The following is a 23,854-nucleotide window of genomic DNA, read 5'->3' on the forward strand; positions in this document are numbered from 1 at the left end:
ACCTTCAAACTCAGTGCCTCTTTGCTTGACATCAAAATAAATCAGCCAAGACCTCAGAAGAAATGTTGTAGACCTCCACAAGTCTGCTTCATCCTTGGGAGCAATTTCCAAACACCTGAAGGTACCATGTTCATCTGTTGTGTGGCAAAACTGCACATTTTAAAGTGGCCTTTTATTGTCCCCAGCACAAGGTGCACCTGTGTAATGATCATGCTGTTCAATCAGCTTCTTGATACCTGTCAGGTGGATGGATTATCTTGGCAAAGGAGAAATGCTCACTAACACGGATGTAAACAAATGTGTCCACAAAACTTTAGAGAAATTAGCTTTTTGTTAATATGGAACATTTCTGGGATCTTTTATTTCAGCTCATGAAACATGGGACCAAGACTTGACATGTGTTTGTATTTTTTTCCAGCATATAAAACACAGGAAAAACGTAATTTTGACTGCACTGGGCCTTTAAGATACTCTGTAAAGAGGTAGGGTTTCAGAATTTTTTTGGAAGAAGGCCAGGGACTCTCGTTCAACCATTTGGGTGCCAGGACAGAGAAGAGCTTTGATTGGGCTTAGTGAGAGCTGACCCCCGTAGGGAGACATGAATGTCATCTAGAGGATTTGAAGGGAATTTGTGTAGAAATATCTGAAACAAGTGCATTCCATACAATCTTAGCATTCTCTCACAACAACTAAATGCAAACCTTTAAAGCTAACCAAACTAGCTGTTAACCTCATGCAGTATATCTCCTAACATCCCCTGTCCAGACTTCTCACTATCTTTATTGTTTGAACTTATGTAACACTATTAAGCATCAACAAATACTTGACACATGACCTTGCTACTGCAGGGTATGTTTAGTAGCAGTATTAGGAATAAAGGAATACTTGACACATGACCTTGCTACAGCAGTGTATGTTTAGTAAACAATTTTGGTGTCTAACCCCTTGTAATTGAAAACATGAAAGGCCCATTCCTCTGTTTCCAAATCAAGCACTATCCGATTTTCAAGAAGATAGACAATAAGAATAAATGAGTGTAAAATGTAAAGTTTATCAGGCATTATTCAACATCATATGCACAATACAACTATGGAATGCTTTAGGAAAGCATAATGGCAATACAAATATTTGACATTTTCTTTTTAAATGTACTTTTTGAAGTTCATACAATCGTTATACTGAGACCTTTCTTGTAACAATATCTGCATTATGTAGGGTCCTCTGAATTCTCAACTGCAATGTTTTTCTCACGAAAGAGATCTCATTCTTAATAGCACTGTATCTTTCTCAGCCTTGTTACAACTTGTATTTTCAGGTTTCCTATGTTTACACTTTCCATCACACTCTCTCCCACAAGTATTTCTTAGTTATGAAGAACAAGATCTAACTGTGTTTTAGAGGAGGCTGTTTGTAAAGTATTTCAACATCAGCCTGTCCAGTTCATTGTGAAAGATCCATTCTGCTTATTATGTGATCAACCAATAATGGTTGGCAGTATTGTACATACTTCAAATTGTGTGTATGTATGATCCTACAAAACAGAAATGAGAAATCACGCTTTTAGAGCACAACTAACAATTACTGTGGGAAGATGCTCTACTGTACATCCTGTATGGTCAGTGTAAAGCCCCAGCCTGGGAAAAGAAAGGCTTAATATGTTGGGGGTTTGTTTCTCTCACACCAAGTTACCTTTATCACAAAGTTATTTCTCATACCTCAAAGGAAAAAAACATACATTTCTTTAAGACCAAGATGGCACATCCTTATGATTTTCAACAACAATGCCACCAACTTGACTAAAGCCATACAAAGGTACATTCATCTAATTATTTGTTTGAAAGTACTAATTAAAGATGCAATGTAATTATTTGATTACACAGTAAGTTGCCTGAAAAATGTAGGACATTCACAATCGTTATAGTACTTGTCCTGAATGAAGAACTAATGTGCTAATTCAATAAAATATTAAACAATTGGTTGAGAGATGATTTCCAAAAGTGTTTTTTTTTTTTTTTCATTTTTTTTTTTTTTCATTCTGGAGAATGCTGTGCCAGCTAGTGTAATGAGACAGTTGTACAGCCAGAGAAATAACTGCGGATACAGTGCCTTGCAAAAGTATTCATCCCCCTTGGCGTTTTTCCTATTTTGTTGCATTACATCCTGTAATTTAACTGGATTTTTATTTGGATTTCATGTAATGGACAAACACAAAATAGTCCAAATTGGTGGAGTGAAATGAAAAAAATTACTTGTTTCAAAAAATTTGAACAAATAAATAACGGAAAAGTGGTGCGTGCATGTGTATTCACCCCCTTTACTATGAAGCCCCTAAATAAGATCTGGTGCAACCAATTACCTTCAGAAGTCGCATAATTAGTTAAATAAAGTACACCTGTGTGCAATCTAAGTGTCACATGATCTGTCACATTATCTCAGTATATATACACCTGTTCTGAAAGGCCCCAGAGCCTGCAACACCACTAAGCAAGGGGCACCACCAAGCAAGCGGCACCATGAAGACCAAGGAGCTCTCCAAACAGGTCGGGGACAAAGTTGTGGAGAAGTACAGATCAGGGTTGGGTTATAAAAAAATATCTCAGACTTTAACATCCCACAGAGCACCATTAAATCCATTACTAAAAAATTAAAGAATATGCCACCACAACAAACCTGCCAAGAGAGGGCCGCCCACCAAAACTCACGGACCAGGCAAGGAGAGCATTAATCAGAGAGGCAACAAAGAGACCAAAGATAACCCTGAAGGAGCTTCAAAGCTCCACAGTGGAGATTGGAGTATCTGTCCATAGGACCACTTTAAGCCGTACACTCCACAGAGCTGGGCTTTACGGAAGAGTGGCCAGAAAAAAGCCATTGCTTAAAGAAAAAATAAGCAAACACGTTTGGTGTTCGCCAAAAGCCATGTGGGAAACTCCCCAAACATATGGAAGAAGGATCCTCTGGTCAGATGAGACTAAAATTGAGCTTTTTGGCCATCAAGGAAAACGCTATGTCTGGCGCAAACCCAACACCTCTCATCACCCCGAGAACACCATCCCCACAGTGAAGCATGGTGGTGGCAGCATCATGCTGTGGGGATGTTTTTCATCCATCGGCAGGGACTGGGAAACTGGTCAGAATTGAAGGCATGATGGATGGCGCTAAATACAGGGAAATTCTTGACGGAAACCTGTTTCAGTCTTCCAGAGATTTGAGACTGGGACGGAGGTTCACCTTCCAGCAGGACAATGACCCTAAGCATACTGCTAAAGCAACACTCGAGTGGTTTAAGGGGAAACATTTAAATGTCTTGGAATGGCCTAGTCAAAGCCCAGACCACAATCCAATTGAATCTGTGGTATGACTTAAAGATTGCTGTACACCAGCGGAACCCATCCAACTTGAAGGAGCTGGAGCAGTTTTGCCTTGAAGAATGGGCAAAAATCCCAGTGGCTAGATGTGCCAAGCTTATAGAGACATACCCAAAGAGACTTGCAGCTGTAATTGCTGCAAAAGGTGGCTCTATTGACTTTGGGGGGGGGGGGGGGGGGGTGAATAGTTATGCACGCTCAGGTTTTCTGTTTTGTTGTCTTATTTCTTGTTTGTATCACAAAAAAATTTATTTAGCATCTTCAAAGTGGTAGGCATTTTGTGTAAATCAAATTATACAAACCCCCCAAAAATCAATTTTAATTCCAGGTTGTAAGGCAACAAAATAGGAAAAATTCCAAGTGGGGTGAATACTTTCGCAAGCCACTGTATGTGTGGGTGAAACACTTCAAACAACACTCTTCCTGTTTTACCCCACATTTTCCCAAATGAAGAATTTGGTGTTGTAATGAAAACAGAGACAACATTATGTGATGCTGAAGTTTCTCAAATGACAAAAAGAAAACAGACCGAAACAAGTCTGACACATGCGGAAAGCCTACCAGCAGAGAGACTGGAGGAAATGTGGAATATCATTCAGATCTTTTCACTGTTGACTCTAAATCACACATCTTTCTTTTAGGTACTTTTAGTATACTCTTTTAGCATATGTTTAGAGGATGACGCATTTTTTTTTACAAGTATCAAGAGCCTGAAGCCAGCTACAACATATACAGTATACACAACAAAATAGTTGTGATTATGGTTGAGGACAACCATGCATCACAGAACATAGCAGAAACAAACATGCTGAAAGTCAGAGCTTTGTCTTTAGCCAAAGATTAATATAAAAAACACATGAGGGTCGTATTAGAGTGGTTTCAAAATATATATTGGATCACATATTAATTGGAACGCTACATACACCTTTACAGAGTCCCAGGAGCCATTGCTGGATCCACTTATTTGAAAAGTGCAGTGACATGAATCCTTTAACTAGCCACAAGATTATACATAGTATCTTAATCTGTTTAACAGTTCGCCCTTATGGCATTAACTCATTCAAATTCCATTGATAATATTATTAGCCTCAGCAATGAAATGTATGACTTCTAAAACTTGTACAAATGTAATCTCTTGTAATCTTCCCACTGTAATCTCCTGTGTTTGATGATGTATTGTGTAAAGGGGGCTAAATACATCCCTACATGTTTTCACACAAAAGATGACCAAGCTTTCCAAAATTGTCACACACTTGTTCACATTCTTGTGTCTTCAGTGTATTCTCAATGTGTTTATCACTTTAATTGAAAATTCACGTGCAGTAGAAATAGAAAAATGACAAGGTTATTGGAAATTCAGTTAGAGAATCATCAGCTGTCTTCCTGGCCCACCTCCAAATGCTTTTCAGGGGTCAAAAAGTTCCATCCATGGGGCAAGTGGATCACATAAATGCAGACTAAAAGGTTAAGATCACGTGCATTTCAACTACCACAACTTACAACACCACAGAGCACCAAATTATGAGTGGTTTAAAGGAAAGTCATCAGCAGTTTTGAGGGCAATGTTGCATTTCAAACCTGGTAAATTCTGCTGACTTCCTATGTGAATTTCACAGAAATTGTGAATAATAGAAATTGGAGGTTGATCACTACCATAGACACTGAAAAGTTTGACCGTGTAATATTAATGTGCAGGAATACTATATTATAGGCTACCTACCCTCTAAAAATTAGGGGTTCAACAAGGGTTCTTCTAAGATCCTCAAAGTTCTTTGAAGAACCTTAGGGTTCTTGGCACTGAAAATTGCCCCCAAAAGGTTCTTCCAAGAACCCCATAGGAAGTTTATTTATTTTTATTTCACCTTTATTTAACCAGGTAGGCCAGTTGAGAACAAGTTCTCATTTACAACTGCGACCTGGCCAAGATAAAGCAAAGCAGTGCGATAAAAACAACAACAACACAGAGTTACATATGGGATAAACAAAAATGTACAGTCAATAACGCAATAGGAAAATAGAAAATCTAAATGTGCAAATGTAGTAAGTTATGGAGGTAAAGCAATAAATAGGCCATAGTGCAAAAATAATTACAATTTAGTATTAACACTGGAGTGATAGATGTGCAGAAGATGATGTGCAAATAGAGATACTGGGGTGCAAATGAGCAAAATAAATAACAATATGGGGATGAGGTAGTTGGGTGGGCTAATTACAGATGGGCTGTGTACAGGTGCAGTGATCAGTAAGCTGCTCTGACAACTGATGTTTAAAGTTAGTGAGGGAGATAAGAGTCTCAAGCTTCAGAGATTTTTTGCAGTTCGTTCGAGTCATTGGCAGCAGAGAACTGGAAGGAATGGCAGCCAAAGGAGGTGTTGGCTTTGGGGATGACCAGTGAGAAATACCTGCTGGAGCGCATACTACGGGTGGGTGTTGCTATGGTGACCAATGAGCTAAGATAAGGCAGGGATTTGCTTAGCAGTGATTTATAGATGACCTGGAGCCAGTGGGTTTGGCGACGAATATGTAGTGAGGGCCAGCCAACGAGAGTGTACAGGTCACAATGGTGGGTAGTATATGGGGCTTTGGTGACAAAACGGATGGTACTGTGATAGACTACATCCAATTTGCTGAGTAGAGTGTTGGAAGCTATTTTGACAGAGTCGAAAGCCTTGGCCATGTCGATGAAGACGGCTGCACAGTACTGTCTTTTATCGATTGCGGTTATTATATCGTTTAGGACCTTGAGCGTGTTGGAGGCTATTTTGTAAATGACATCGCCAAAGTCAAGGATCGGTAGGATAGTCAGTTTTACGAGGGCATGTTTGGCAGAATGAGTGAAGGAGGCTTTGTTTGCGAAATAGGAAGCCGATTCTAGATTTTAATTTGGATTGGAGATGCTTAATGTGATTCTGGAAGGAGAGTTTACGGTCTAACCAGACACCTAGGTATTTGTAGTTGTCCACATATTCTAAGTCAGACCCACCGAGAGTAGTGATTCTAGTCGGGCGGGCGGGTGCAAGCAGCGTTCGATTGAAGAGCATGCATTTAGTTTTACTAGTGTTTAAGAGCAATTGGAGGCTACGGAAGGAGTGTTGTATGGCATTGAAGCTCGTTTGGAGGTTTGTTTACACAGTGTCCAATGAAGGGCCAGATGTATACAAAATGGTGTCGTCTGCGTAGAGGTGGATCTGAGAGTCACCAGCAGCAAGAGCGACATCATTGATATACACAGAGAATAGAGTCTGCCCGAGAATTGAACCCTGTGGAACCCCCATAGAGACTGCCAGAGGTCCAGACAACGGGCCCTCCGATTTGACACATTGAACTCTATCTGAGAAGTAGTTGGTGAACCAGGTGAGGCAGTCATTTGAGAAACCAAGGCTATTTAGTCTGCCAATAAGAATGCGGTGATTGACAGAGTCGAAAGGGCATTGGCAAGTTACAGGGGAGGGTGCAGAGCTGGTGGCCGGGGTAGGGGTAGCTAGGTGGAAAGCATGGCCAGCCGTAACAAAATGCTTGTTGAAATTCTCGTTTATCGTAGATTTATCGGTGGTGACAGTGTTTCCTAGCCTCAGTGCAGTGGGCAGCTGGGAGGAGGTGCTCTTATTCTCTATGGACTTTACAGTGTCCCAAAACCTTTTGGAGTTAGTGCTACAGGATGCAGATTTCTGTTTGAAAAAGTTAGCCTTTGCTTTCCTAACTGATTGTGTATATTGGTTCCTGACTTTCCTGAAAAGTTGCATATCGCGGGGGCTGTTCGATGCTAATGCAGTACGCCACAGGATGTTTTTGTGCTGGTCAAGGGCAGTCAAGTCTGGGGTGAACCAGGGGCTATATCTGTTCTTAGTTCAGATTTTTTTGAATGGGACATGCTTATTTAAGATGGAGAGGAAAGCACTTTTAAAGAACAACCAGGTATCCTCTACTGACAGAATGAGGTCAATATTCATCCAGGATACCCGGGCCAGGTCAATTAGAAAGGCCTGCTCGCTGAAGTGTTTTAGGGAGCGTTTGACAGTGATGAGGGGTGGTCGTTTGACCGCGGACCCATTACGGACGCAGGCAATGAGGCAGTGATCGCTGAGATCCTGGTTGAAGACAGCGGAGGTGTATTTAGAGGGTAAATTATTCAGGATGATATATATGAGGGTGCCCATGTTTTACGGATTTAGGGTTGTACCTGGTAGGTTCCTTGATAATTTGTGTGAGATTGAGGTCATCTAGTTTAGATTGTAGGATGGCCGGGGTGTTAAGCGTATCCCAGTTTAGGTCACCAAGCAGTACGAACTCTGAGGATAGATGGGGGGCAATCAATACACATATGGTGTCCAGGGCACAGCTGGGGGCTGAAGGGGGTCTGTATCAAGCGGCAACAGTGAGAGACTTATTTCTGGAAAGTGGGTTTCATCGAGGAACCTCCTTAGTTCGTGGGGGTTCTTGCAGGAACCTAACTGCCCAACTGAAACATTTGGATTTGAATTTTAAAGGACAGCAGGTGCAGTCACTTAACTGAAACAGTTAAAGATATCCTCAATTTAAGGTAAGGTTTGTCTCTTGTATGATCTAAATGTATATATTTTTATGATGATACCATATATCTTTTCATATTTATCAAATCTTTCTAAAACAGAAAATGGACACAATTCAATGGATATCAATCAACAAAGAGGTAAGAATATGTAGGCTATAAGAATATGTTGAAGGCTAGCTGTATTGGGTGCAGATGACTGAATTGCTCACTTTTGTGTCTGTGTGCAGGTATATTGGCGAGGAGGCATACAATGGTATGTCAATTGGTATTGGTATGTTGTGCAGATCACATGTACCATCCTCCTCCCTTGCCTCTTCAATGGAAATACCATAGGCCTCTACATTATGGACAAGGTTCCTGTACTTCATTCACATTTACCACAAAAACCAAGGTATGAATACTGTTTTGTTAATCATGTGTATAATGACAGTTTTTTGGGATTCACAGACTTCACCCTCCCTACACCTCTGATGAATATAACAGGAATTCTGTTCAATCACCATGCACTGCAAAATCATTCTGGCTATGGATACGGAGAACATCAATACATTAACATCAACATGCCAGAGGATATATGCATTGGACTTCGGGCTCTGCTGGGAGTTTACCTCATATTTAGATTTTTTAAATCTGCTTTGCACACTAAAATCATAAAAACTCTGACAACTAAAATATTGTGTTATTGTTGTTATTGTTATGCGTATTAATAATAATAATAATAATAGGAGAGGGGGGGTAGTTCAAAAAGTAACCCCAAAAGGGTCTTCAAAAGGTTATTTGAGGATCCATTAAAAGGGTTCTTCAAATAACTTATAAGGGTTCCCCCACAGTTTCAATTTGAAGAACCCATAAAGGATACTCCAGGAACCTTTTCTTTTTAGAGTGTAGAACTATTGTTTTTCTTATAGACTAGTTCATTTTGGTTCATTAACTAATCATAAACACTTGCACATACACTGTAAGATGTGCGTAGCTGTACATTACTTCAAGAATAGGGAAGGGTAAAATGATTCCAAACTCCTAGTGTGGAAATATAAACTCAGCAAAAAAAGAAACGTCCCTTTTTCAGGACCCTGTCTTTCCAAATCCAAATAACTTCACAGATCTTCATTGTAAAGGGTTTAAACACTGTTTCTCATGCTTGTTCAATGAACCATAAACAATTAATGAACATGTACCTGTGGAACGGTCGTTAAGACACTAACAGCTTACAGACGGTAGGCAATTAAGGTCACAGTTATGAAAACTTAGGACACTAAAGAGGCCTTTCTACTGACTCTGAAAAACACCAAAAGAAAGATGCCCAGTGTCCCTGCTCATCTGTGTGAACGTGCCTTAGGCATGCTGCAAAGGAGGCATGAGGACTGCAGATGTGGCCAGGGCCATAAATTGCTATGTCCGTACTGTAAAACGCCTAAGACAGTGCTACAGGGAGACAGGACAGACAGCTGATCGTCCTCGCAGTGGCAGACCACGTGTAACAACATCTGCACAGGATTGGTACATCCGAACATCACACCTGCAGGACAAGTACAGGATGGCAACAACAACTGCCCGAGTTACACCAGGAACGCACAATCCCTCCATCAGTGCTCAGACTGTCCGCAATTGGCTGAGAGAGGCTGGACTGAGGGCTTGTAGGCCTGTTGTAAGGCAGGTCCTCACCAGACATCACCGGCAACAACGTCGCCTGTGGGCACAAACCCACCGTCGCTGGACCAGACAGGACTGGCAAAAAGTCTGTCATGGTCTGGGGCGGTGTGTCACAGCATCATCGGACTGAGCTTGTTGTCATTGCAGGCAATCTCAACGCTGTGCGTTACAGGGAAGACATCCTCCTCCCTCATGTGGTACCCTTCCTGCAGGCTCATCCTAACATGACCCTCCAGCATGACAATGCCACCAGCCATACTGCTCGTTCTGTGCGTGATTTCCTGCAAGACAGGAATGTCAGTGTTCTGCCATGGCCAGCGAAGAGCCCGGATCTCAATCCCATTGAGCACGTCTGGGACCTGTTGGATCGGAGGGTGAGGGTTAGGGCCATTCCCCCCAGAAATGTCCGGGAACTTGCAGGTGCCTTGGTGGAAGAGTGGGGTAGCATCTCACAGCAAGAACTGGCAAATCTGGTGCAGTCCATGAGGAGGAGACGCACTGCAGTACTTAATGCAGCTGGTGGCCACACCAGATACTGATTGTTACTTTTGATTTTGACCCCCCCCCCCTTTGTTCAGGGACACATTATTCAATTTATGTTAGTCACATGTCTGTGGAACTTGTTCAGTTTATGCCTCAGTTGTTGAATCTTGTCATGTTAATACAAATATTTACACGTTAAGTTTGCTGAAATTAACGCAGTTGACAGTGAGAGGACGTTTCTTTTTTTGCTGAGTTTATATAAAACACAGGAAAATCATGTTTTTGAGTGCACTTGGCCTTTGAGGTTTCCTGTAAACCTAAATATTAAGCCTTGTCTCTGGCAGCTACAGTTTTATGATTAGAACTGAAAGTGCTTGCGCATGAGCCTTTACACCCACTGCCGAACAAATATATAAGCCCACAAGCAATTTAACAAAACAACGCTGGCCGCGCCACTTGATATAGAACTCTCCTCCAATGACTGTAGATTACGTGGACAAGTTATACCGTGGATGCTTTCTTTGACACACAGGCTAGACGCAGTCTTCAATTTCACCTAGGGCTACTTATTGAGGGCTACTTATTGTAACGGGAGCAGCGGACCATTATTAGTGAGTAGGCTTAAAAAATACTTGTTGCCCTCCACTCTCCATGGCCCTCGTTCGTTCTCCGCACAGTCGTACACGCGTAGCGTCTTCTAGCGCACTTTCCCAAGGCTATCCTGAGTTGCGCGTGACTGAGTTGCGCTTGACGCCTTCCACCTTTTTATTGTTGGTCCATTATTATAAACATCTGAATAAGTCTATGTAATCAGCTGTCCTTCTTCATCACTGAACCAAAATTGGTTCCATATAGAACCCTTTCGGTTATTTATAGAACCTTAAAGCTGCAATATGTAACTTTTTGGGCGACGCGACCAAATTCACATAGAAAAGTTAATTATAGATATGTCATTCTCATTGAAAGCAAGTCTAAGAAGCGGTAGATATGTTCTATGTGCGCTATTTCTATGTTCTTAAATGTAGTTTTTGCGAATATTCTACATAGTTTAGCACAGAAAACTTGCTAATGAACAAAATGACCATAATCCATTGCGCGCCTACTTTTTCGGCCTCTATGTTTCTTTTACGCCTGCTACGTTAGGTTAGTGTGGCGCAGACAGACAGAGAGAGAAAAGAGATAGAAGTATGCGCGATCGAGAGGGATAGAGAGCAGTTGCTTTGCGAGGTATCTCTACCTGAAAATACATGAGCTAAGTGATTGATAGTTGGTATTCAGCAGTCATAAAAGTATGACTTATTTACTTTGAAGAACTACTAAAACAGTGATTTTGTCAGACAGTATAGGCAGCAGCTCTATAGAGATGAGATGATGACTTGGAATGAAATAATAAAGTCATCAAATAAAACAAATGTAATATACACAACAACTGAAATATTTTATTAAAGTAAAGTCATGTGAATAAATTATGGTTGATAAGTGATAAGCAGTAATGGGCAGTCATTACCATCATGGGAATTGTATTAATTGTTTTATTCTGTGTTGTTACAGCATTCAACCCACATAATTCATAGTGCATTTAATGTTAAAAATACATTTTTGAAAACGAAATCGAAAACTGTGATATTTTTTAAATAATCGAACCAAAACCGAACCGACCTCAAAAAGCACTAATCGCCTAGCACAAATTGTCACGGACAGCACTGGCCTGATTTTGACGAAACTTAAGTGAATGATGAGTCTTGCCATAGAGATCCGGCATTAAAAAAATTACACTGATTGGCCAGATGGTGGCGCTATAACAAGAGATTGAAAATGCTAACTTTGAAAGGTCACGCCCTTCATCCCATTTGATCTTAGGTAATGAAATTCGGTACATTGGTCCCTCTCCTCAAAAGGAACAAATGTGCCTCAGGGACCCATAAAGTACGCTATGATGGATTTTCGGACATTTAGAATTTCTTGAAAAACACTTAAAATGCGACTCCTCTAGCACCGAATGACCGATCTGCACGACACTTGATATGTGGCATCTATGGACAAAGTTCTCTCAACGCAATACTTTCCAGACTAGTACCTCAAACAACACTGACCAATACACATTCACATGGGCGTGGTCTGGCACATAATTGCATATAAATCAATCAAGGATATTTGTATTCTAACAAAATTTGGTACACATGCTGCAAACACTGAAAAAACATTCACATTGACCACACGGTGGCGCTATTATGGGCACATGTTTACATCTCTTGATCTGTTTGACTCAGAGTGATGAAATTTGGCACACATGCTCAGGGATAGGAATCTAGCTAACCCACACAATATCTCAGACACCACTGGCCCTGAATGATGCGTCTTACCATAGAGATCCGTAATTTACAAAATTACACTTATTGGCCCAAGCGGGGGGCGCTGCATCATTCGTGGGGGACGACATGTTTACTGTTGCCTTGTTTTATTCTTGAAGTACTGTATATAGGCTATATATACTTTTATGCAAGTGTATGATTCACTGACAACTTGTATATAGGCCTACTGAAAAACTGCTTTTATACTGTATTACTTCAGAGATAGACATTTAAATCGATCTATCATCATACATGATTTGTGAAGTGCCATCTCTCAAATTGAAATACAAAAACATATAGTTCTTAGGGTAATCATTCACGCCATGATTAATCCACCAATTATTGGATGTGCTCTTGCTTCACAAATTAATGATCACTGTAAAAAAAAAAAAGCACAAACAGTTCACTAATAAAAAAGTCAATAGGTCAGCTTTGACAGAGACTGCCCCAGTGAGCATGGTGGAGAGAATGGGTTACTATCAAATGTAAAACTATTAGAAACAGTTTTCACACATACAATGGTTGTTAATTTGACCCCACACAAGTTGTATCAATTTACTTTAATAATAGACATGCTGTAACATTATGGATCCATAGTGACTGTTTTGGTCCTGTCTGTTAACTCCTGGTCTAATATGTTCATGTCAGTTCAAGTATGTAATTACTGTTAAATGCTGAAATGAAACAATGGTTTGGATCTTCTGATTCAGTGTGGTGGATAAGTCTTTATTTATTTATTATTTTTTGCAGAACATTGTACATCATCAACCACCTACGAACTGCTCCCGGACTTACTTATTGCTGTTCACTGGACCTTATGATCACTCAGCTACACAGCTAATGCCTGCTGGACTGTTCCTTTACACGGTACCCCATCCTGTTTATCTGTTTAGCCTCAGCCCAAACTTTCGTCGCCATTACCAGTTGTTGTCTTAGCCCTCTCGAATAACACCTGTGATTGCGTTATGCCTCTCTCCCATGTCAATATGCCTAGCCTATTGCTGTTTGGGTTAGTTCTTATTATACAATTTCACTGTAGAGCCCCCAGTCCCGCTCAACCAGCCTCAGAGAGCTCCTTTGTCCCACCCCCCATACATGCGGAGACCGGCTCAATCGGTACCTCCAGTGATGCTATCTCTTTCATAGTTACCCAATGCTTAGGTGTACCTCCACTGTACTCATATCCTTCCATATCCTTGTCTGTACATAATGCCCTGAATCTATTCTACAACGCCCGGAAATCTGCCCCTTTTATTCTCTGTACCCAACGCACTAGAAGACCAGTTCTTAAAGCCTTTAGCCGTATCCTTATTCTATTCCTCCTCTGTTCCTCTGGTGATGTAGAGGTTAACCCAGGCCCTGTAGCCCCCAGTATCACTCCTACCCCCCAGGCGCTATCATTTGTTGACTTCTGTAACCGTAAAAGCCTTGGTTTCTTGCATGTTAACATCAGAAGCCTCCTCCCCAAGTTTGAGTTATTCACTGCGTTAGCACACTCTGCCAACCCTGATGCTCTAGCAGTGTCTGAATCTTGGCTTAGGAAGGCCACCAAAAATTCAGAAATGTCCATCCCGAACTACAACATTTTCCATCTAGATAGAACTGCCAAAGGGGGCGGAGTTGCAATCTACTGTAGAGATATCCAGGTCTGTGCCCAAACAGTTTGAGCTTCTACTTCTAAAAATCCACCTTTCCAGAAATAAGTCTCTCACTGTTGCCGCTTGCTACAGACCCCCTCAGCCCCCAGTTGTGCACTGGACACCATATGTGAATTGCTTGCCCCCCATCTATCCTCAGAGTTCGTACTGCTTGGTGACCTAAACTGGGATATGCTTAACACCCCGGCCGTCCTACAATCTAAACTAGATGCCCTCAATCTCACGCAAATTATCAAGGAACCTACCAGGTACAACCCTAAATCCGTAAACATGGGCACCCTCATAGATATCATCCTTACTAATTTACCCTCTAAATACATCTCCGCTGTCTTCAACCAGGATCTCAGCGATCACTGCCTCATTGCCTGCGTCCGTAATGGGTCCGTAATGGGTCCGCGGTCAAACGACCACCCCTCATCACTGTCAAACGCTCCCTAAAACACTTCAGCAAGCAGGCCTTTCTAATTGACCTGGCCCGGGTATCCTGGATGGATATTGACCTCATTCCGTCAGTAGAGGATGCCTGGATGTTCTTCAAAAGAGCTTTCCTCTCCTTAAATAAGCATGCCCCATTAATAAAAATCAGAACTAAGAACAGATATAGCCCCTGGTTCACCCCAGACTTAACTGCCCTTGTCCAGCACAAAAACATCCTGTGGCGTACTGCATTAGCATCGAACAGCCCCCGCGATATTCAACTTTTCAGGGAAGTCAGGAACCAATATACACAATCAGTTAGGAAAGCAAAGGCTAGCTTTTTCAAACAGAAATGTGCATTCCGTAGCACTAACTCCAAAAAGTTTTGGGACACTGTAAAGTCCATGGAGAATAAGAGCACCTCCTCCCAGCTGCCCACTGCACTGAGGCTAGGAAACACTGTCACCACCGATAAATCTACGATAATCGAGAATTTCAATAAGCATTTTGCTACGGCTGGCCATGCTTTCCACCTGGCTACCCCTACCCCGGCCACCAGCTCTGCACCCTCCACTGCAACTTGCCCATGCCCCTCCCCCGCTTCTCCTTCACCCAAATTCAGATAGCTGATGTCCTGAAAGAGCTGCAAAATATGTACCCCTACAAATCAGCTGGGCTAGACAATCTGGACCCTTTCTTTCTCAAATTTGCCACCGAAATTGTCGCAAGCCCTATTACTAGCCTGTTCAACCTCTCTTTCGTATCGTCTGAGATCCCCAGAGATTGGAAAGCTGCCGCGGTCATTCCCCTCTTCAAAGGGGGTGACACTCTAGATCCAAACTGTTACAGACCTATATCCATCCTGCCCTGCCTTTCGAAAGTATTTGAAATCCAAGTTAACAAAGAGATCACCGACCATTTCGAATCCCACCGTACCTTCTCCGCTATGCAATCTGGTTTCCGAGCTGGTCATGGGTGCACCTCAGCCACGCTCAAGGTCCTAAACGATATAATAACCGCAATCGATAAAAGACAGTACTGTGCAGCCGTCTTCATCGACATGGCCAAGGCTTTCGACTCTGTCAAAATAGCTTCCAACACTCTACTCAGCAAATTGGATGTAGTCTATCACAGTGCCATCCGTTTTGTCACCAAAGCCCCATTTACTACCCACCATTGTGACCTGTACGCTCTCGTTGGCTGGTCCTCACTACATTTTCGTCGCCAAATCCACTGGCTCCAGGTCATCTATAAATCACTTCTAGGCAAATCCACGCCTTTTCTTAGATCATTGGTCACCATAGCAACACCCACCCGTAGTATGCGTTCCAGCAGGTATATCTCACTGGTCATCCCCAAAGCCAACACCTCCTTTGGCCGCCATTCCTTCCAGTTCTCTGCTGCAAATGACTGGAATGAACTGCAAAAATCTCTGAAGCTGGAGACACTGATCTCCCTCACTAACTTTAAGCATCAGTTGTCAGAGCAGCTTACCGATCACTGCACCTGTACACAGCCCATCTGTAATTAGCCCACCCAACTACCTCATTCCCATATTGTTATTTACATTGTTATTTATTTTGCTCATTTGCACCCCAGTATCTCTATTTGCACATCATCTTCTGCATATCTAAGAGCATCTGCAAAATGACACAAAAAATTCGAGCGATATGTTAGGTTACCTGTGGCTACTGATCCTGGGCTTTGTCATTGCTTTCATCCTGGCCTTCTCTGTGGGGGCCAATGATGTGGCCAACTCATTTGGCACGGCGGTGGGCTCTGGCGTGGTCACCCTACGAGAGGCCTGCATCCTGGCCACTGTCTTTGAGACAGTAAACTCCATGCTGCTGGGGGCCAAAGTCAGTGAGACCATTTGCAAGGGCATCATCGACGTGAACATGTACTATAGCTCCGAACACGTGCTGATGGCAGGCTCCATCAGTGCCATGTTTGGTGAGTGCTTATATGATGATCAATGTTGGGAGTTCAGAAACGTATTGCATGCTATGTTGATTTAAGAGGTCTCAATGGCATTTGTTGATATCCTTATAAGGGCAACACATTGAGACTTTGTTAATGCTTGTGTTCTACAGGTTCTGCTGTGTGGCAACTGACCGCTTCATTTTTAAAGCTCTCTATATCTGGAACCCACTGTATTGTGGGTGCAACAATTGATTTCTCCATGGTAACCAAAGGTCATCACGGGGTCAAATGGATGGAGCTACTACATATTGGTATGTAAATGACTGTCGTGATATGCTGCAATAGGGACTATCCCGCAATCGTGACTTGCTCAGACATGATAATTATGAGATGATGACATCACAGTATTAGGGTGACAAAATAAGGGTTGAATAAAATCAAAAATCTAAATGCTTATGACAAGTCTTACAATGCATAACGTCAACAACTACAGACCAGTATCCCTTCATTATTTTCTCTCCAAAACTCTTGAGCGTGCCGTCTTTAGCCAACTCTCTTGCTATCTCTCTCAGAATGACCTTCTTGATCCAAACCAGTCAGGTTTCAAGACTGGTCATTCAACTGAGACTGCTCTTCTCTGTGTCACGGAGGCTCTCCGCACTGCTAAAGCTAACTCTCTCTCCTCTGCTCTCGTCCTTCTAGACCTATCTGCTGCCTTTGATACTGTGAACCATCAGATCCTCCTCTCCACCCTCTCCGAGTTGGGCATCTCCGACGCGGCTCACTCTTGGATTGCGTCCCACCTGACAGGTCGCTCCTACCAGGTGGCGTGGCGAGAATCTGTCTCCGCACCATGTGCTCTCACCACTGGTGTCCCCCAGGGCTCAGTTCTAGGCCCCCTCCTATTCTCGCTATACGCCAAGTCACTTGGCTCTGTCATATCCTCACATGGCCTCTCCTATCATTGCTACGCAGACGACACACAATTAATATTCTCCTTTCCCCCTTCTGATAACCAGGTGGCGAATCGCATCTCTGCATGTCTGGCAGACATATCAGTGTGGATGACGGATCACCACCTCAAGCTGAACCTCGGCAAGACGGAGCTGCTCTTCCTCCCGGGGAAGGACTGCCCGTTCCATGATTTCGCCATCACGGTTGACAACTCCATTGTGTCCTCCTCCCAGAGTGCAAAGAGCCTTGGCGTGACCCTGGACAACACCCTGTCGTTCTCCGCTAACATCAAGGCGGTGACCCGATCCTGTAGGTTCATGCTCTACAACATTCGCAGAGTACGACCCTGCCTTACACAGGAAGCGGCACAGGTCCTAATCCAGGCACTTGTCATCTCCCGTCTGGATTACTGCAACTCGCTGTTGGCTGGGCTCCCTGCCTCTGCCATTAAACCCCTACAACTCATCCAGAACGCCGCAGACAGTCTGGTGTTCAACCTTCCCGAGTTCTCTCACGTCACCCTGCTCCTCCGCACACTCCACTGGCTTCCAGTTGAAGCTTGCATCTGCTACAAGACCATGGTGCTTGCCTACGGAGCTGTGAGGGGAACGGCACCTCCATACCTTCAGGCTCTGATCAGTCCCTACACCCAAACGAGGGCATTGCGTTCATCCACCTCTGGCCTGCTGGCCCCCCTACCTCTGCGGAAGCACAGTTCCCGCTCAGCCCAGTCAAAACTGTTCGCTGCTCTGGCACCCCAATGGTGGAACAAGCTCCCTCACGATGCCAGGACAGCGGAGTCACTCACCACCTTCCGGAGACACTTGAAACCCCACCTCTTTAAGGAATACCTGGGATAGGATAAAGTAATCCTTCTACCCCCCCTTACCCCACCCCGCAAAAAAATTATATTGTAAAGTGGTTGTCCCACTGGCTATCATAAGCTGAATGCACCAATTTGTAAGTCGCTCTGGATAAGAGCGTCTGCTAAATGATGAAAATGTAAAATGTAATGTAAAATGTCTGTAAAGGTCCCCAAAGCACACACATCCCTGGGTCGCTCCTCTTTCCAGTTCGCTGCAGCTAGCGACTGGAACGAGCTGCAAAAAACACTCAAACTGGACAGTTTTATCTCCATCTCTTCATTCAAATACTCAATCAATGACACTCTTACTGACAGTTGTGGCGGCTTCACGTGATGTGTTGTTGTCTCTAACTTCTTGCCCTTTGTGCTGTTGTCTGTGCCCAATAATGTTTGTAACATGTCTTGTTCTGCTACCATGTTGTGCTGCTGCCATGTTGTGTTGCTACCATGTTGTTTTCATGTTGGGTTGCTACCTTGCTGTGTTGTCGTGTGTTGCTGCCATGCTATGTTGTTGTCTTAGGTTTCTCTTTATGTAGTGTTGTGTTGTCTCTCTTGTTGTGATGTGTGTTTGGTCCTATATTTATATATATACACTACCGTTGAAAAGTTTGGGGTCACTTCGAAATGTCCTTGTTTTCGAACATTTAAATAAATGTTTTGTCATACCCGTGGTATACGGTCTGATATACCACGGCTGTCAGCCAATCAGTATTCAGGGCTCGAACCACCCAGTTTATAAAGATAAATAATTACTGTCTGCTTATTATTATTGGCTGATTATGTGAAGTAAGTATGCTCTCCTTTGTTATTCTCTGATGGCCCTGTGGCTGGTGTTTGAGAGTGGCTCTGTGGTGTCCGATGCACCCACACCCATCTGGCTGCTGTTGTATGGAGGAGTGGGCATCACTGCTGGGCTCTGGGTGTGGGGACGCAGAGTGATCCAGACCATGGGCAAGGACCTCACCCCAATCACCCCCTCCAGGTATACCATGGACTGAAATTATCACCCCCTCCAGGTATACCATGCACTGAAATTATCACCCCCTCCAGGTATACCATGCACTGAAATTATCACCCCCTCCAGGTATACCATGCACTGAGATTATCTGTGTTTTACATACATAAGTCTGTGGGCCAATACAACAACATATCACATTGTTCAAACTCCCAATGTTTATTCAGTATGAATATCATTCAATGTGCTCTTGTATCTTATTACACAGTATATAATTATTGCGAATCTTACTTGCTCCCTCTAGTGGATTCAGCATTGAGCTGTCCTCAGCGCTCACAATGGTAGTGGCCTCCAATATTGGTCTTCCTGTCAGCACAACTCACTGCAAGGTAATTCAAGTTTAACTGTATAGATGAGTCTGGCAAATTCTGAGCCTGACAACGAGAAACTGGCTAGAGCGCTATACCACTGTTATTGAATAATTTGGAAAATTAGTGTCTTATAATACCATAACGCATGACACGTAAATACGTTTTTATTGTGTGCACTCAGGTGGGCTCTGTGGTTGCTGTTGGATGGCTGCGCTCCAGGAAGGCTGTTGACTGGCATCTGATCAGGAATATCTTCATCGCCTGGTTTGTAACCGTCCCCATCCGTCATGGCTCTCTTCACCTATGTCATCCTGTGAGGTTCGAACGGACCTGAGATGACCCCTGCCTTCAACCTGTGTTGAAAAACGTGTAATTTTCAGCATTTGTACATACCAAGTCCCGACTTTGTTTCTTTATACACGTGTTTACTGCACAGTACCCAGCCTCATTGAAGTTGATTACTATGTAATGTTGATCATCTATTTATCATGTAATTAATTGTTTAAATTGTTTTTATGTATCTAGTTTACAGATCATGCTAGAGCAAAGACATTTGTAATTGAATTTTTTATTCAAAATAAAATGACATTACCAACCCATTTGCTGTTGTGGTTATAAACTTAGTACACATTTACCAGCAAGAAAATACAGTGCAGTGTCGTATATGAAGATTATGACTTTGTTAATGTTTTTAAGTGGAACCTGAAAGGATGTTTATTTAGCAGAAAGAGAGCCGGTTTTAGTGTGACACCCCGGATAGGACAGAGAAGTCTGTGTGTTGTAGACAGGGGATTGGACAGTAGAGGGAGCCACCCATATCTTGGGAAGATTATATATACTGGGTAAAAACGACGAAGAGGTTAGAGCGGCCATTGCAATCTGAGACGTCGCTCTCCGGGTGGTCATGACATCCGTAAACTCATGCTGAAAGCTTGTGATATGAATAAACTTATGATCAAGGTTCAGTATGAGCGGACTCCTTTGTTTATCAGCAATAATTGCCAGCATTGACTCGATACTACAAATGGCGTCACGAAAAGGGAGGGTCTGCATCTCTTCTTTGTTCCATTCAAGCGCCAAGCTGACTCGTTCTGAAGTCATGGCCAGATAAGGGTGAGTTTTTTCTCACCGCTTTGGGAGTTTGTTAGTTTGGATGCTATTTGAGTGTGCACTGGAGAGATGTACCGTTAGGACCAATGTGTGGGTCGTGTGGCTTTATTGCTGAGAACTGGGGGTCTGGCTAATCATTATTTAAAAAATTGCACTGGTAAACAGCGCAAAAGGGGGGAGAGCCTATAGATTGGCTATAGAGATATGTTGCTTGAATAGGATTTCAAGAACAATCGATGGAAGTGAATAAGGCCAAGATATGTATACAATTTAGGACATTGTGGATTTGATAAGCCCTCGGAACGAGGCGACCGCTAGGGTGGGCCATAAATCCTGATAACGCATTTGGTGTGATTAGGTGGGTTCTGGGAACTCGGGTTTGTGAAATATACATTTTATTGCATGTTACCGCTCAGCTGGTGGTTGACGAAGCATTTGTCTGATGTGACCTCTCATAGGATATCCATTGAACTCACGGCAGCCTAAAGTTAGGAATAAAGGAAAAAGTAATTTAAGGCGCAATGTCGGGTACATTGTTTCATGCCACATGTTGCATACAGGCTAATGCTAAATGCTAATGCTAAATGCTATATGCTGCATGCTAACATGTGACCTTAGAGGGCCACTGCGATGGAATAAAGCCTCTTAAATTATGTTTGTGTGTGTAGAATTTCGGTTCTATGCTCTGTGAGCTCTGTTAAATGTTGTTTGACTATGAGGAGAAAACGGAGTTACAGCAGGACTGTTAACTGGCTGTTTGGGTTGGGGAGAGAGCTGAAAATCTCCCGTCCACGGTGAAATCGTGGTGATGAATGTACTGCGCATGCGTTTGATTTTACGGCACTAGACTACAACACGTTGGATTTTACTAAAATACAACGCGTGTGATTTTACGACACTAGAGTGACGTAGGGAGCATATGCTTCTGACACAGACGAAGGAACAAAGAGGAGAGATTTGAACACGAATGGAATCTTCTAGTTGTTACATCGGCTGTTGGTTAAAGATGAAACTGTTTTTGTGACCTATTGAATTGATAAATGAGAGAGAGATGTTGACGGATTAAAAATAAAAATAATTAAATAAATAAATTAAATAAAAATGTTATTGTGCGAGCTATTTATTCCTGAGTTAATTCTTAGAGCGAATGTGAACGGAGGAATATTGAATGGTTGAAGTGACTCAGTGATTGCATAAACTACTAAAATCTTGTCTGTTTCTATGCTCTTTTGTCATATGAGAGGAAATAGGAACGATGGGACGAGAGGAGAGAGAGAGAAAGAAAGAGAGGTGCTGACGTGTACATCACGTGACAAGGGGAGGATCGAGTCAAAAGGTTTTGGTGCTGTTCTGTTAACAGAATCTTCCCCTACAGGATATTTGATGTTATGACAATTTCACAGAGGCTTGGCAAAATACTGATTCATTAAAAATTGCATTTTGGAGTTTCTGTGCATGAGTGGGTTTGATTACAGTTGTGTTGGGAATCGAGTACTGACATTATTCTGTAAAATTAAGATAATTGGGTGCTTATAAAGCAAGGGGGTTTATGGGTATTGTAGTGTTGTAGGATTGGAAGTCTTTATTTTTGGATTGCTCTGAAGTTGACTACTTGCATTTACTTTCCTGATGGGATGTGGTAAGATAGCCACTAATTGATAAATTGGTAAAATAGGATATGGAAATAAAAAGTTGTTTTTGATTATTCATAATTTTTTAATTGATTTTTTAATTGATTTTTTATTTTAAATTTAAATAAAAAAATTGAATAAATTTTTTTAATTAATTTTTTTTAATATTCATATTTTTATTAATTGATTTGGGGAAAAAGATTGGGGGGAAAAAAAAATATATATATATATATTTTTTTTTTGTTTAGTTTATATTAATAATTAAAGGGGGGAAGCCATAGGCTATATAGTCTGAAATAAAATAATTCACAATAAAGGAATATAAAAGAGTTGGTACAATGGGAAAAAGATATCAGGACTATGAAGGTAATTACACCTGTTGGTATAGTACAAAATAGTAATCCTTTAACTAAAGTATTGCTAGGTTATCCGGCAAATGAAACAAAAGTTGGCCTGACATTGAACAAACCATAGCTAGTAGAGGGAATCTTAACCCTGACATCATCAACATAATGAAAGTGCTTCTGTCAATTCATAAAGTAGATCAAAAGAAGGGAAAAAAGGGAACAACGTAAAGAAAATAGACAGAGAACTGGGTGTTCTTAAGTTGTCCTTCATTCTCAAACAAAAACTGATAAAAGATTCCAGCGACAAGATAAACAAAGGTATAGAGAAAATGCTAAAGGAAGAGAAGGCGACAGAAAAACTAATGGCAGAAGTTAGTACACCTTTCTCACATACGGATTCAGCAAAAAGACCCCCACCTTATGAGAAGGAAGTAGAGCTTAGGGATGTTTATCCTCAGCTTCCAGTGATCATCCAGGAGGGTGATTATTGCATCAGAGATGAAGATGAACGAATAATAGAGAGAGGACGAGCAGAAACGACCAGAAAGATGAATCCAAAACTCCAGAAGTAAGAAAAACCGAGATGTCTGGAAACTAAGAGAAGAATACAGTGAGGCCAAGGAAAAAGGCCACTAGTAAGAAGATGATGGAAGATGATATTTCGAGGACAGAACTTAGAATATAAGCTGTGGAAGAATCCTGATATGTCAACAACAAGAAAGAACAGGACGAAGAAACTCTCAGAAAACTCAATCAAAAAATACAACTGGTGGAGAAGAAGAAGGAGAAGAGAAGCTTTGGTTATGAAGAATCAGAGTGAACCAAATCAACAATCACTGCTACAGCTTCAACTGAACAAGGTCAAATGCAATTGTACCAGCCACCAAGGGCGGTACCAGTTGTTTCATATCCACAGCCAGTTTCTGGACAGACACAGAATTGGAGAGGAAGAGGACGAGAAGGCTTAGAAAGAGGAGGAAGATTTCAGCCACACTTCCAGCAACTTTCAGAAGTGTGTTATAATTGTGGACAGGTTGGTCACTTTACCTGTGATTGCAATGCGTCAGGAGGAAACAACAGAGGAAATTTCTGAGGAAGATAAAGGAGCAAGTGAAGATCACCTGTTCTCCAGGTGAACCCTTAAAGGAGCAAGGATTCTAGAGTGCCTAGAAGATCCGAAGGGGGGTGTCAGCTGATAGCACCGATTTAGGGAGAGGAAGAAAATATCCAACAATTG

At 42.2% G+C, this 23,854-nt stretch overlaps 1 pseudogene across 1 annotated transcript; it reads left to right on the forward strand.

Annotated features, from left to right (window-relative positions):
• The first annotated feature begins 6,770 nt into the window (after nt 1-6,770).
• On the forward strand, nt 6,771-19,846 carry LOC311141082 (sodium-dependent phosphate transporter 1-A-like; annotated as a pseudogene). Its single transcript has 7 exons — nt 6,771-6,775; nt 8,127-8,152; nt 16,097-16,414; nt 16,555-16,699; nt 18,991-19,185; nt 19,463-19,547; nt 19,711-19,846. The product of its transcript is annotated as a sodium-dependent phosphate transporter 1-A-like (transcript).
• The last annotated feature ends 4,008 nt before the right edge of the window (nt 19,847-23,854 follow it).

This window comes from Coregonus lavaretus (assembly GCF_964263955.1).
Source record: "Coregonus lavaretus genome assembly, chromosome: 14".
Classification (NCBI taxonomy): Eukaryota; Metazoa; Chordata; class Actinopteri; order Salmoniformes; family Salmonidae; genus Coregonus; species Coregonus lavaretus.